Here is an 11468-nt window from a genome sequence, read left to right as displayed (position 1 = left end):
ACGTTTCATGGAATAAATAAATATGTGGAACTACAACCATGCTGCACTTTGGTCTGATCCTTTAGACAGCCGTGACCCCTGGAAAATACCCTGTAAAATACCCTGTAAAATACCCTGTAAAATACCCTGTAAAATACCCTGTAAAAAACCCTGTCAAATACCCAGTAAAATACCCAGTAAAATACCCTGTAAAATACCCAGTAAAATACCGTGTCAAATACCCTGTAAAATACCCTGTAAAATACCGTGTAAAATACCCTGTAAAATACCCTGTAAAATACCCAGTAAAATACCCAGTAAAATACCCTGTCAAATACCCTGTCAAATACCCTGTCAAATACTCTGTCAAATACTCTGTCAAATACCCAGTTAAATACCCAGTTAAATACCCTGTAAAATACCCTGTCAAATACCCATGATGTGTCTCTCTCACATGAGATGTCTTCGTGACGCAGGGTGATGTGTCTCTCTCACATGAAATGTCTTCATGACGCAGGGTGATGTGTCTCTCTCACATGAGATGTCTTCATGATGCAGGGTGATGTGTCTCTCTCACATGAGATGTCTTCATGATGCAGGGTGATGTATCTCTCTCACATGAAATGTCTTCATGACGCAGGGTGATGTGTCTCTCTCACATGAGATGTCTTCATGATGCAGGGTGATGTGTCTCTCTCACATGAGATGTCTTCATGATGCAGGGTGATGTATCTCTCTCACATGAGATGTCTTCATGATTCAGGGTGATGTGTCTCTCTCACATGAGATGTCTTCGTGATGCAGGGTGATGTGTCTCTCTCACATGAGATGTCTTCGTGATGCAGGGTGATGTGTCTCTCTCACATGAGATGTCTTCGTGATGCAGGGTGATGTGTCTCTCTCACATGAGATGTCTTCATGATGCAGGGTGATGTGTCTCTCTCACATGAGATGTCTTCATGATGCAGGGTGATGTGTCTCTCTCACATGAGATGTCTTCATGATGCAGGGTGATGTGTCTCTCTCACATGAGATGTCTTCATGATGCAGGGTGATGTGTCTCTCTCACATGAGAGGTCTTCATGATGCAGGGTGATGTGTCTCTCTCACATGAGATGTCTTCATGATGCAGGGTGATGGGTCTCTCTCACATGAGATGTCTTCATGATGCAGGGTGATGTGTCTCTCTCACATGAGATGTCTTCATGACACAGGGTGATGTGTCTCTCTCACATGAGATGTCTTCGTGATGCAGGGTGATGTGTCTCTCTCACATGAGATGTCTTCATGATGCAGGGTGATGTGTCTCTCTCACATGAGATGTCTTCATGACGCAGGGTGATGTGTCTCTCTCACATGAGATGTCTTCATGATGCAGGGTGATGTGTCTCTCTCACATGAGATGTCTTCATGATGCAGGGTGGTGTATCTCTCTCAGATGATATGGCAAAGTCAAGGTTTTAATTCGACTATTATCTTCCGTGGGACTGCATCATATGTGTAATGGTGAACCACATTCTGTGTGTGTGTGTAGGGTTGCAAAATTACGGTAAATATCCCAAAGTTCCCAGATTAGCGAGGACTACCCAGCTGTTATGAGCGTGGGTGAAGACTTTTTTGACTATACATACCTACAGGTTTGATCACGTTGCCCTTGACAGGATTCTTCCGGAAGGTAGGGGTAATGGCCGGTTTTAGTCTCACCTGTAAAAAAAAATCACAACAAATACGGAATTTGACTGAAGGTCAAAACAAATGACATCACTTGTATGACACCCTTTAGTTCTTTATTGTTTTATTGTCCCCTAGTATCAGTCTACCCATTACATCATCATGAGGATCACATGAAACAACCAATGAGTACGTGTATCTACCACTACTACAAGGTGAGACATGAGGACATGTCTCTAGCACTACTACAAGGTGGGACATGAGGACGTGTCTCTACCACTACTACAAGGTGAGACATGAGGACATGTATCTAACACTACTACAAGGTGAGTCATGAGGACGTGTCTCTACCACTACTACAAGGTGAGACATGAGGACGTGTCTCTACCACTACTACAAGGTGAGACATGAGGACGTGTATCTAACACTACTACAAGGTGAGACATGAGGACGTGTCTCTACCACTACTACAAGGTGAGTCATGAGGACGTGTCTCTACCACTACTACAAGGTGAGACATGAGGACGTGTCTCTACCACTACTACAAGGTGAGTCATGAGGACGTGTCTCTACCACTACTACAAGGTGAGACATGAGGACGTGTCTCTACCACTACTACAAGGTGAGTCATGAGGACGTGTCTCTAACACTACTACAAGGTGAGACATGAGGACGTGTCTCTACCACTACTACAAGGTGAGTCATGAGGACGTGTCTCTACTTCTACTACAAGGTGAGACATGAGGACGTGTCTCTACCACTACTACAAGGTGAGACATGAGGACGTGTCTCTAACACTACTACAAGGTGAGACATGAGGACGTGTCTCTAACACTACTACAAGGTGAGACATGAGGACGTGTCTCTACCACTACTACAAGGTGAGACATGAGGACGTGTCTCTACCACTACTACAAGGTGAGACATGAGGACGTGTGTCTACCACTACTACAAGGTGAGACATGAGGACGTGTCTCTACCACTACTACAAGGTGAGACATGAGGACGTGTCTCTAACACTACTACAAGGTGAGACATGAGGACGTGTCTCTAACACTACTACAAGGTGAGACATGAGGACGTGTCTCTATATCTACTACAAGGTGAGACATGAGGACGTGTATCTACCACTACTACAAGTTGAGACATGAGGACGTGTCTCTACCACTACTACAAGGTGAGACATGAGGACGTGTCTCTAACACTACTACAAGGTGAGACATGAGGACGTGTCTCTACCACTACTACAAGGTGAGTCATGAGGACGTGTCTCTACCACTACTACAAGGTGAGACATGAGGACGTGTCTCTAACACTACTACAAGGTGAGACATGAGGACGTGTCTCTAACACTACTCCAAGGTGAGTCATGAGGACGTGTCTCTAACACTACTACAAGGTGGGACATGAGGACGTGTCTCTACCCCTACTACAAGGTGAGACATGAGGACGTGTCTCTACCACTACTACAAGGTGAGACATGAGGACGTGTCTCTACCACTACTACAAGGTGAGACATGAGGACGTGTCTCTACCACTACTACAAGGTGAGACATGAGGACGTGTCTCTACCACTACTACAAGGTGAGACATGAGGACGTGTCTCTACCACTACTACAAGGTGAGTCATGAGGACGTGTCTCTACCACTACTACAAGGTGAGACATGAGGACGTGTCTCTAACACTACTACAAGGTGAGACATGAGGACGTGTCTCTACCACTACTACAAGGTGAGACATGAGGACGTGTCTCTAACACTACTACAAGGTGAGACATGAGGACGTGTCTCTAACACTACTACAAGGTGAGACATGAGGACGTGTCTCTACCACTACTACAAGGTGAGTCATGAGGACGTGTCTCTACCACAACTACAAGGTGAGACATGAGGACGTGTCTCTAACACTACTACAAGGTGAGACATGAGGACGTGTCTCTAACACTACTACAAGGTGAGACATGAGGACGTGTCTCTACCACTACTACAAGGTGAGACATGAGGACGTGTCTCTAACACTACTACAAGGTGAGACATGAGGACGTGTCTCTAACACTACTACAAGGTGAGACATGAGGACGTGTCTCTACCACTACTACAAGGTGAGTCATGAGGACGTGTCTCTACCACAACTACAAGGTGAGACATGAGGACGTGTCTCTAACACTACTACAAGGTGAGACATGAGGACGTGTCTCTACCACTACTATAAGGTGAGTCATGAGGACGTGTCTCTAACACTATTACAAGGTGAGACATGAGGACGTGTATCTACCACTACTACAAGGTGAGACACGAGGACGTGTATCTACCACTACCACAAGGCGCATCAGTGTAATGGGAAGTTGTGAGTGACAAGCCAAAACGTTTAAAGCTAGCTACAGAGACAGACTGTAGCTGGTCTGGAAAATGCCAGATGAGGTGGTTCATTTTTAGCCCAGTGGGCCGGTGTTTTAGCGCAGAATGATCATTATCTGGCTAATAATGGGAGCCTCAAGTTAAAAAGTGGGCCGGTGTGGTGACCTCAAAGAAAACAATGAGCCAGTGTTTTAGAAATGCCCGGGCCGATTTCGGATCCTAGTCCGTCCCTATCTAGCTACATAGCTATCGCTAGCATAATTACATTATTTTAGATCCTAGTCCATCCCTAGCTAGCTAGAGTATATAGCTATAGCTAGCATAATTACATTATTTCAGATCCTAGTCCGTGGCTAGCTAGCTACATAGCTATAACTAGCATAATTACATTATTTCAGATCCTAGTCCATCCCTAGCTAGCTACATAGCTATAACTAGCATAATTACATTATTTCAGATCCTAGTCCATCCCTAGCTACCTACAGTATATAGCTATAGCTAGCATAATTACATCATTTCAGTTCCTAGTCCATCCCTAGCTAGCTACAGTATGAATGGGGGAGTCAAGTGTGTGTATGTGTGAGAGAGACTGTTTTAAAGGGAGTGTGTGTATGTGTGAGAGAGACTGTTTTAAAGGGAGTGTGTGCGAATGAAAAATGAATAACAAAACTATGTGTGAGAGAGACAGTATATAGCTATAGCTAGCATAATTACATTATTTTAGATCCTAGTCCATCCCTAGCTACCTACAGTATATAGCTATAGCTAGCATAATTACATAATTTCACTTCCTAGTCCATCCCTAGCTAGCTACAGTATATAGCTATCGCTAGCATAATTACATTATTTCAGATCCTAGTCCGTCCCTAGCTAGCTACATAGCTATAGCTAGCATAAATACATTATTTAAGATCCTAGTCCATCTCTAGCTAGCTACAGTATATAGCTATAGCTAGCATAATTACATCATTTTAGATCCTAGTCCATCTCTAGCTAGCTACATAGCTATCGCTAGCATAATTACATCATTTTAGATCCTAGTTCATCTCTAGCTAGCTACAGTATATAGCTATAGCTAGCATAATTACATTATTTTAGATCCTAGTCCATCCCTAGCTAGCTACAGTATATAGCTATAGCTAGCATAATTACATTATTTTAGATCTTAGTCCATCCCTAGCTAGCTACAGTATATAGCTATCGCTAGCATAATTACATTATTTCAGATCCTAGTCCATCCCTAGCTAGATACAGTATACAGTATCTAGCTATAACTAGCATAATTCCATTGGGAAAACAACACCACTGACTTTTCCCTACTACACACAAGCATGGCATCCAGTGGTGCATAAAGCTCTTTTACTGGCTGTGCCAATATCACACCGCACATAAACCTTTTGAGAACCAATTCCTGCTGAGTTAGTTGTTTTCAGACAATGCCAAAGCAACGCTCTCTCCCTGTACTGAACATCTGAGTTTGGACTACTAAAGGCTTTCTGCCTGTCTCTGTCTCTCTCTCTCTTCTTTCTGTTTGTCTCTCTCTCTCTCTCTCTCTCTCTGTCTCGGTCACCCAGGCACCTGGCAGCGTACACCATTTACCCCACAGCCAGCCAATCACACATTACTCTACCCAGAGGTCAAAGTGTTAGGAGAGGTAAATCAGGCTACCTTCTAAGTCTGGCCCAGACACTTTAACCTCTGTCTGTCTGAATGTCTGGATCCTATAGTATTGGTTTACAGTGTGCTTCTGCTTTCTCTTAGGGGTCCAAGCCGCGTTACTGTAAAGAACTTAGTGCCAACCATTCCTTTCACAACACAGCTCTCTTCTGCTACTACTTCCTACTTGTTCTTGTTCTTTTGCTGCTGCTGCATCACAGTGCCTAATAAGCACATGTGGGCGATGCATTCCTGAAGATGCAAGTCACTATAATCATTCAATTAATCTACAATAAATGACGTACACAAAGCTAACAACGAGGCTTTAAAGAATCACACACAAAGCTAACAACGAGGCTGTAAACAATCACACACAAAGCTAACAACGAGGCTGTAAACAATCACACACAAAGCTAACAACGAGGCTGTAAACAATCACACACAAAGCTAACAACGAGGCTGTAAACAATCACACACAAAGCTAACAACGAGGCTGTAAACAATCACACACAAAGCTAACAACGAGGCTGTAAACAATCACACACAAAGCTAACAACGAGGCTGTAAACAATCACACACAAAGCTAACAACGAGGCTGTAAAGAATCACATGCTCTAAATGGATTGAAACACCCTCCTGTAGGTTTACACTCCAACCCTGTTCCTGGAGATACCCTCCTGTAGGTTTACACTCCAACCCTTTTCCTGGAGATACCCTCCTGTAGGTTTTAACGCCAACCCTGTTCCTGGAGAGCTACCGTCCTGTAGGTTTTCACTCCAACCCTGATCTAGCACATCTGATTGTAATAATTAGCTGGTTGATTAGCTGAACCAGGTTAGTTACGACTGGGGTAGGAGAGAAAACCTACAGGAGTGTAGCTCTCCAGGAACAGAACAGCCCTGTTTGCAGCATGTCTTACCTGGCTGACTAGATTGACCTGAAGGTGTGGATGTCCGGGTCCAAGGGCTGGAGCATCCCTCAACAGGGCCCTTCTCTGGATGGGCAGCCAGCCCACTCTCACCGGAGTCAGAGAGCTGAGTTTAGCCTCCTCCTTCCCTGGAGCCTGCTTGATTATAGCCCTCTCCCAGCTACCGTTGTGGTCCGGGGCGGAGGACAATCCTGCCCTGAGGGACTCCTGGCTGCCCAGGGAACTGTCACACAGGCTGAGAGTCCCACAGGGGGAGAGGTCCCTGTCCCGGCTGCAGAGAGAGGGGGACGAGGGGAGGCCCTGGTAGTGGTGACGCAGGCCAGAGCCAACGGGTTCCTTGTGAAGGGTTGGCATCGACGCGGTCCTGTCGTAGAAAGGGGCCTGCACTTGATCTCTCTGCACTCGGTCAGGGTTTCCGAAATATCTCCCCTTCTCCATCCTCTCCAGCTCCTGTAAGAATCTGGCTAGATTCTGGCTACCTCCCTCGATGCCGCTCTGCGGGCGAGGGCTACGACCCAAATGAACCGTTGGACGGGACTCAACCTCTGGGCTGTCAGTGGGGCTTCCTTCAAAATAGTTCCCACTCTGCATCTTCTCCAACTCGTGCAGCCACTCATTCATCTGACGTCTTCCCTCGATGGCGCTGTGCGGCCGAGGGGTACGAGCAGGGGTAAGTCGAGGGGGAGATGGAGGTACAAGCTCTACGTTGGACACATGGCCAGGACTGCTGACTGGGCTTCCTCCTTTAAAATAGGTCTGACACTGCACTCTCTCCAACTCCTGCAAACACCTGTCTAGATTCTGGCTGTGGCTTCCTCCCTCGCTGGCGCTCTGTTGCCGAGGAGAGTTACGTCCCGTAAGACCGGTATGTCGGGGCACCACCTCCACTTCAGACATGAGTCCGTCCCAATAGGACGGTTCCCATGATCTTCTCCAGCCCGGATCCTGGCCCCTACGGGCCCCTAGGTGGGCAGATGGCACACGAAGATTCATCTCTCTGGGGCTAAGTTAACCAACAGCTCCCTGTCTCCGGTTTCAGACCGCTGGTTTTGGATAAAGCTCCTTTACATCAGCTATTAACGAGAAGGACCCTCTGGCTGGCCGGGTTACCAGGCACGCCAGAAATGTCTGGCCAGGAATCAGGGCCTACACGGCGGCAGGCAGTAGATTTAGATTATTAAGGAGCTGTTGGATATCTGGAAGCAAAAGAACCATCATACAGTATCATAATGTATTATTGATTAGGAAGCTCCAAGGAACCTATATAGACCTGCAGTGGAAATCAACAACTTCCTGGCTGAAGTAAACCACATTATCATCATAGTATAAAATAATGACACAAACAGAGATACTACATACTATTATTTACCAGAAGATCTTGGGAGTTAAGAGTGAAAATAAAAACAGAAAAGTTAAAGTAAAAAAAATATATAAATCCAACAACTCATCCATCCATATCATCCATCCATGGTGTTATTCATCCATCCATCTATTCCACCTTTCCCTTGTTGTTTATACTTTTTAGGTCGATCCATCTCTCTGTCAGGCAGTCAGGCATGGAGATGGCTCTCTCTGTGGGAGGGAGGGAGGGAGGGAGGGAGGGAGGGAGGGAGGGAGGGAGGGAGGGAGGGAGGGAGGGAGGGAGGGAGGAAGGGAGGGAGGGAGGGAGGGATGGAGATGGCTCTCTCTGTGGGATGTTTCTTAAACAAACAAAAGAGTTACAGAGCAGAGAGCCTGGGAGGAAGGGAGGGAGAAGACAGAGAGGCCTCTCCATGCCAACTCTACCCCACTGAATCAAAGCGGTGTGGGGGGGCTGTCTTAATCAATGTCATCAGCACCCAGTTGTTGGGGGTTAATTGCAATGCTCAAGGGCACAACGGGAAATTTTATCACCTTGCCGGCTCGTGGATAATCAATAACTTAGCAAAGTCACCCCAGTTAATCAATAACTTAGCAAAGTCACCCAGTTAATCAATAATTTAGCAAACTCACCCCAGGTATTCAATAACTTAGCAAACTCACCCAGTTAATCAATAACTTAGCAAACTCACCCCAGTTAATCAATAACTTAGCAAACTCACCCCAGTTAATCCATAACTTAGCAAACTCACCCCAGTTAATCAATAACTTAGCAAACTCACCCTAGCTAATCAATAATTTAGCAAACTCACCCTAGCTAATCTATAACTTAGCAAACTCACCCCAGTTAATCAATAATTTAGCAAACTCACCCTAGCTAATCAATAACTTAGCAAACTCACCCCAGTTAATCAATAATTTAGCAAACTCACCCTAGCTAATCAATAACTTAGCAAACTCACCCCAGTTAATCAATAACTTAGCAACAAGTTAGCCAGGCTTCTTCTCTGGAACTATTTCCATCCAGATCTCTAGCCCAGGTCTCTTACTTCTGTCTCTTCTTCTGATCATGTGGTGTGATGGCTGATGAACCATCGCTATCCTCAAGCCTCTGTGTCCCAGACATGTGATTCCTGCAAGACAGTGTCTGTTTCCCAAGTGGCACCCTGTTCCCTTTATAGTGCACTTCTTTTGACCAGAGCCTCATAGTAGTGCACTATAATGGGAATAGGATTGCATTTGGGATGCACACTGTGAGATAAACGGCTCAGTGGGATGCTTGGATAAGTAACTCTGACCGGCATGACGTCCCAAGACTTATTTGTGAACAACAGCAGCAATAGTCTAGAAGGTTCCGATGTCTCCCTTGTTCTTTGGAAGGAACCATAGAGATAAAACTAATTGCTATGTTTGGAATATTCAGAAATCGTTTTTTGTTCCTTGATGATTGTCATAGTAAACAGACCAGAGAACACATTATAATTCCCTGAATGTGCTTGGGCTTCTCTCCTCTCAGAGAACAAACTGACATCCTCTTCCTGCTTTAAAACAATAGACAGTTGTTTGTTGTCTACATGTATCACAGAAAAAGCAGCATGTCCTGCACCACATGTAACTAAATCCTGCAACCACATGCAAAGTATAAAGTGTTCATTTGAACAAGGTGAAAATGTAGAATGAGACTCAATGGGTGTTCCTTCCCTGTAGCTCTCACTCTGAGAGAGAGAGAGAGAGAGAGAGCGAGAGGGAGAGAGAGGGAGAGAGAGAGAGAAATAGAGAGAGAGAGACAGAGAGAGACAGAGAGACAGAGAGACAGAGAGACAGAGAGAGACAGAGAGAGAGACAGAGAGAGCGAGAGACAGAGAGAGAGAGAGAGAGAGACAGAGAGACAGAGAGACAGAGAGAGAGAGAGAGAGAGAGAGAGAGAGAGAAGAAACTTGTTCTGCTGGTTGAAAACTCCAATGCCCTCTGCTGGAATTACAGTATATCAATGTTATATCAATGTTATGATCCACAGCAAAATATACCATATTATGTACCTCGTTTCTACATTGTCTGTATATTGTGTGTATTGTGGCAGCACCATTTCACCAGGTCAAGTTTCTGGTACATGTAAATGTATTGGTGAATACAGGTGATTCTGATTCTGAAAGAGACATTCAGAAATGACTGTTTTTAAATACAGGAAGGGCAAGTTTTCTGTGAAAAGTTATTTTGGATTTGTCAGTTGCATACACATTTAAATAAACATGAGACGGTTCATTGGTGTGCACCTCTTTCCTCTCATCTCCTCTCCTCTCTGATGTTGCTCAGTGCTTTGAGGAAAATCCTCCTCTCCTCCCGCCTGTGATCAACATTCCACCTCTCCAAACATAAAGATCAGGGTTTATCTGTGATCAACATTCCACCTCTCCAAACATTCTAAACATCAGGGTTTATCTGTGATCAACATTCCACCTCTCCAAACATTCTGAACATCAGGGTTTATCTGTGATCAACATTCCACCTCTCCAACCATTCTGAACATCAGGGTTTATCTGTGATCAACGTTCCACCTCTCCAAACATTCTAAACATCAGGGTTTATCTGTGATCAACATTCCACCTCTCCAAACATTATAAACATCAGGGTTGATCTGTGATCAACATTCCACCTCTCCAAACATTCTAAACATCAGGGTTTATCTGCTCATTATTAGGAGGGTTCGACGCAAGGGACACAGATAAGGGGACAGGAGAGGAGCGAGAGACAGGGAAGGGGAGAGGGAGGGAGAAACATTTTATGCCATTGAAAGAAACATACATTTGACATAATAATTTGGATCTGGCTAAAAATACTTGAATCAGTTATAGAACCCATTGCCCTTTATGGTTTTTAGGTCTGGGGTCCGCTCACCAACCAATAATTCACACAATGGGACAAACACCAAATTGAGACTCTGCATGCAGAATTCTGCAAAAATATCCCCCGGTTACAACGTAAAACACCAAATAATGCACGCAGAGCAGAATTAGGCCGATACCCGCTAATTATCAAAATCCAGAAAAGAGCCGTTAAATTCTACAACCACATGAAAGGAAGTGATTCCCAATCCTTCCATAACAAAGCCATCACCTACAGAGAGATGAACCTGGAGAAGAGTCCCCTAAGCAAGCTGGTCCTGGGGCTCTGTTCACAAACACAAACACACCCAACAGAGCCCCAGGACAGCAACACAATTAGACCCAACCAAATCATGAGAAAACAAAAAGATAATTACTTGTCACATTGGAAAGAATTAACAAAAAAACAGAGGAAACTAGAATGCTATTTGGTCCTAAACAGAGAGTACACAGTGGCAGAATACCTGACCACTGTGACTGACCCAAAATTAAAACCTCTATGGGCTAGGTGGGACGCTTGCGTCCCACCTACGTAACAGCCACTGGCAGCCTGTGGCGCGATTTTCAAAACCTTAAAAATCCTATTACTTCAATTTCTCAAACATATGACTATTTTACAGCTATTTAAAGACAAG

The sequence above is a fragment of the Salmo salar genome, chromosome 01, assembly GCF_965601325.2.
Source record: "Salmo salar chromosome 01, fSalSal1, whole genome shotgun sequence".
NCBI lineage: Eukaryota > Metazoa > Chordata > Actinopteri > Salmoniformes > Salmonidae > Salmo > Salmo salar.
The sequence above is the reverse complement of the archived record's forward strand: the minus strand, read 5'-3'. Positions refer to the sequence as shown.